The sequence below is a fragment of the Equus quagga genome, chromosome 21 (genome assembly GCF_021613505.1).
Source record: "Equus quagga isolate Etosha38 chromosome 21, UCLA_HA_Equagga_1.0, whole genome shotgun sequence".
Classification (NCBI taxonomy): domain Eukaryota; kingdom Metazoa; phylum Chordata; class Mammalia; order Perissodactyla; family Equidae; genus Equus; species Equus quagga.
In genome coordinates, this window is record NC_060287.1 from 7613721 (window position 1) to 7619138 (window position 5418).

Consider the following 5418-nt stretch of genomic DNA (forward strand, 5'->3'; position numbering starts at 1 on the left):
GAGGACTTTCAATATAGTAGGAATATAAGCCAGTGCACAGTGTGTTAAATAGTGAATGGGGTAATCTCTCAAGACCTTGGCAACAAAGAAAGAGAAGGGTTATGGTCAAAGGAGAGAGAAAGAGAATTAAGGGTGGGGTTACCACTCACTTACACTGTACCTTTCTGTGGATTAGAAAGAAGTGCCTTCTCTCAGTGGACACACTCCTGAGGAATCATAGCTTGATAAGGGGGAAGCACCTTTGTTCAAAGAAAAAGTTTCCTCTTCCTCATAGTTCCTCAAAGTTTCCATAGTTGTGATTTTTTTTGGTATTCCCAGCAGTCTGGATGTATGAATGGAGAAGGGAAATTAATTAATTGAGTCTAGGTTGGGGTTTTGCCATGTAAGTATGATAAAATCAATCACAAGGAGACGATAGTTAATAACTGGTAAGTTTCAAGGGCGGTGGGATCTAGGATGGATAGCAAAGGAAGATGTGGCAGACACGTTGATTATCCATCCCTCTTCTTCCACGTAAACTGAATCACCATTTTACCCAGATGCTGGGCGGCAACGCAGTAAGAGAATGTGGATCCAACTCAGGCAGTGCATCACAAGTAATTTAAACCAATCATGGTCGTCACATTCCTCTATGTCAGCGTTAGGGGTGGGTATGAGACCCAGTTCTAGCCAAACAGATATAACGGAAAGTTTGATAGTAACGTCTGAAAAAAAGTTTTCCCTTAGGCAATGACGCACAAGATAAACACTCATTTTTCTTTCCTTTAGATGTGGCCTTATGAAGGAGTGAGGCTTAGAGCTGTGGTAGGAACTTTATGACCATGAGGAGACAAACTTGGGGTCAAAGCCTACATAATGAGGAAACGAAAGAATGAAAGAACCTCGGTCCTGAGCGACATTATTAAAGATAGAAGAGTTATCACTCTTTTCTTCCCGAAATTTCTTCTTTGTCTTCTCAGCAATCACGTTCTCCTTTATTACCACTCCTGGTTTTTACTGAAAAGTTACTTCTACTCTGCTTCTCTTTCTAGAGTTGAGTCACAACTCTCTGGGTTTTTGTTTTTTCTTTCTAGTGATTTTAAACTGGGGGGATATATAAAGAGTATATTTAATATTATTTATACTTAAACAATCGTTTTTTGGTATTTTAAAAACAGCTTTATTGAGCTATAATTCCCACACCATACACTTATTTAAAGCACACAATTCAATAGTTTTTAGTCTATCCCAGAGCTGTGCAACCATGACCACAATCAATTTTAGAAAATTTTCATCACCCCCCAAAGAAACCCCACACTCGCAGGAAGTCACTCTTCATTCCTTTCAGCCCTGGGAAACCAATACTCTGCTTTCTGTCTCTGTAGATTGACCTATTCTGGACATTTCCTATAAACGGAATCACAGAATATGCAGTCTTTGATGAACAGCTTCTTTCATTTAGCATAATGTTTTTAAGGTTAATCCATGTTGCAGCATATTATCAATCACCTTTTGGTTTTATAATACAAACTACTGAGAAGTCAACCTTGACAAAATATTTTGGCTGGTGAGAATACATAAACGATGTGATACAGGAAGGCAGACTAGAATTTCTCAGCTAGGAGACTTGAGCAGCAAAATGAAGCAAAGTTTCAAACTATTTGAGAATCTACTGTTTGCCACAATTAATTATTAACCGCAAAAGGATGACTCTCTGATTGCTACCTCCCTTTCTAAACTATTAAGCACCAAAATTTCATTTGCAACTACACACTTCCACTTGGATTCTGGGAGTTGGCGCCTTGAATTCAACTTTCCCTCCTCCAAGGACTTCCTTATTTTCACTAACGATAGAATTCACCCAGTCTCAAAAAGCTCTTTAACTCCTCCTTTTACTTCCATGTCCAACCAGGTGCCACATCTTATGAATTCTATCCCTGAACTATTTCCTGTTTCAGTGTTCCAATACTGTTGTGGGTAGAATTGTGTCACCTCAAAGAAGATGTGCTGAAGTACCTCAGGGAACCCAGCACCTCACGGTGAGACCTTATTTGGAAATAGGGTTACTGCAGATTAGTTGGGATGAGGTCATACTGGAGTGTGGTAGGCCCCTAATCCTGCATGACTGGTGACCTTTTGAAAAGAACATCATGTGAAGAGACAGAGATACAGGGGAAATGCCATGTGAAGATGGAAGCAGAGATTGGAGTTAAGTCTCTATAAGGCAAGAAATGCTGAAGATTCCTGGCCTTCATCCGAAGCTAAGAGAGCGCCACGGAACAGATTCTTCTTTAGAGCCCGCACAAGGAAGCAACCCTAATGACACCTCAATTTTACACTTTTAGCCTCCAGAACTGTGAAATAAATTGTTGTTAGTTCAAGACACTGGTTTGTGGCACTTTGTTGCAGAAGCCCTAGGAAACTGATGCAAACACTAAATGACTTCATAATAGTGTGGGGGATCACAATTGGCCACCCCAAAATGTGTCTCTTTGCCTTGCCTTGATTATTTCTAAGAAGAAAAGACTCTGAAAGAAACTTTGACCTTCTCCCTAACTGCCTAAAAGAAATTTAAAATAAAGGCCTATCCCCAGGACAGGCCATCACCATAGATAACTCTGGGTGTCTGGTACACTGGGATGATCCTTGCTAAGCCCACCCTTATCAAATTTCTATTTACCAAACATTTGCTTTTCTATTTCCGTGTGAATTGCCTTCCTCCCCATTGAAGCTCCAAACGATGGCCCCCAACATCCTTCTTTGTCTTTAGCTGAAGACGGTATTTAAGACGAGATCCTCCGCCATTTTGGTGAGTTGCTCAGTTTTCCTGGGTCTCTCCCATGTATACATGCTATAAAGCTTTATTGGATTTTTCTCCTGTTATTCTGTCTCATGTCAACTTAATTTGTAGCCCAGCCAGAAGGACCTAGTGGGTAGAGGGAATGTTCTTCCTCCCCTAAAATAGTTTAGGCATTCATTATATCATACATCCTAAATCTGCTTTTTTTCATCTTTTCATCTACTACCCTAGACCAAGCCATTATTTCTTATATAGGCACTGTAAAGTCCTTCTAATAGTCTCTCTGCTTCCATACTTGTATCCCTATAATCCATTTGCCACAGAGAGAATATTTTAAAAACGTAAACCAGATTGTATCAGTTTGCTGCTCAAAACCCTCCAATAGCACCCTATCACACTTGAATTGAGAGCCTACATGATCAAACGTCTGCCTAGCTCTCACACCTTACTTCCTGGTATTCTCCTCCTTCTCACTACACACCAGGTACACTAGATTTCTTTCCTTTTCTGTGACTAAATCGACTCATTCCCCCATTGCACACACTCTTTACTTGGAATGCTTTTCCTCTTATGGCTTGTTCCTTCTTGTCATTACACTTCAACTTAAATCTCAGTTCTGAGTGGCCCTCCTTTACCACAGAACTAAAATAGACATATCTGCTTAATTTTAATTCTTTATAGTGCTTTTATTATTATTGGGTATTTGTGGAGCTTTTTGCATTTGCTATATCTTCAGGTGGTAATTTGCCTCCCCTGCAATGTGAACTTTATGACAATTGGGACTTATCTTGTTCATCACTTATCCCCAGAATCTACAAAACTGTCTGGTACCTGAGACATTAAGCACTTGTTCAACAGTGAACAAGTCCCTGCTCTCTTGGAGTTTACGTTCTAAAGGAGGAGATCAATAAATAAAAGAGAAAAAGAAACACCCAAATTTTGTTAAGGAGAGAAAGTGCTATAATAGAGGATATTGAGGAATCTACCATATTTAGATAGTGGAATCAGGCTTCTCAGAGAGGAGTTGACATTTATGTTGAGAACTCAACCGATGCTGGGAAGGAACCAACCATGCAGAGCCCAGGGAAGAAATTCTCAACAAAGACAAGGGCAAACAGAGTCTTAGAGGCTACTGAGTCCTCAGCGAGTTCCAGGAAAATGAATGTGACTAGATAACAGCAAAGCCAGATGAGATGAGAAAAGAGGTGGAAAGGCAGTCAGGGACCAGATTAACCAAGCCTTGTTAGGGAATGATAAGGAGTTTTTATTGAACTCTAACTGAAGCGGCATGTCATTGAAGCTGTATGATTTATTCCTGTGTAGAGCTTTACTATTCACATCGTGCCCCGACCAGCAGCAGCACGCAGCACCTTGGAGCTTGTTAAAATTGCAGACCATGAGGCACTACCCCAGAACTGAATGAGTCTGTACTTTTAACAAGATCCCCAAGTGAATCATATACACATGAAAGCTTGAGAAACACCAGAGAGCGGATTAGAGGTGAGAAAGAGGAGAAGAGCACAAAACAGTTAGATATGTTAGTCCAACCGGGAGAGGAAGGCTGCCTGCGTGAGTGACAGCAGAAGGGACGAGAAGACTGACTCGGTATGTTTTAGAGAAGCTGGTTTAGGTTTCTCAAACAGGGAAATGGAGTTTTCGGGAGGCAGGTAGCCACAGGAACCCGGATTTCCGAGAAACGTTTAGGGTTGGAGATACAGATCTGTGGGTCTACTGGGTATCATGCTTCTGAGTTTCAGGCATTGTTTCATATTTTACATACGTTTGCATGGAAAGTAAGATACGCCTTTCTGGAGATTGTCCAAAGTCTTGCACTCTTTCACTTTGCGATCCTTTGTTATTAGACATCTTTCATCAAGTCTTTATGAACCCTTTCACAAAAAATGTTTTGAATGTTTTAAAATTCAAGCACAATGCTGATCAACACTCTTCCTTCCTCACAGCCCCTAGGATTCTCCACACCCCGGTCTTAACTGGGACAGACACCTCAAGCCTCTCGTTTCTAGGTACAAGGCAGCTTGGAAACTCCCTGGTTGGTGGACCCAGTTCTCTCCGTGTACAATTCTATATACTGAAAAAAAGGATCGTTGAGCTCGAAGCCAGTTAATGGGAATGAAAGAAGATGAGGAAGTTTCCAGGCGGGGGAGACTACACAGAGGCCCCATTCTTAAGCCAAGAGGGAGGGAGATTTGCGTTATCACTTCCTTCGTAAGTGGCACAAATTTCGACTTAATGCTCTTCCCTATACCGTTTGTCTCATCAGGGACAGTTTAATCGTTGAAAAGCTTGTGACAGTGATAAACCAAGGCAAAAAGGTCTTTTTTCTTTATTTTGAGGTATGGGAAATTTCCTGCCACGGTTTCAATTCTCCGCCTTTGGTAACCCAGAGAACAGAACCAGGACACTGGAGAACCCGCGGGACGACTCCTGCCGCTTCGGGTTAAATTCCCGAGACAGGGAAGCCCGGGCCAGTGTGGGCTGGGGAGCAGTCCTCACATTCTCAACGGTATCGCTACAGTCACACTAGACTGTTGCCCTCACTGGGAGTTTACTCGATCCGTCGGAAACACCGCCCTAACAGCAACAAATTCGCGGAACTTCCAGAAGAAGGGTCCCTCCCA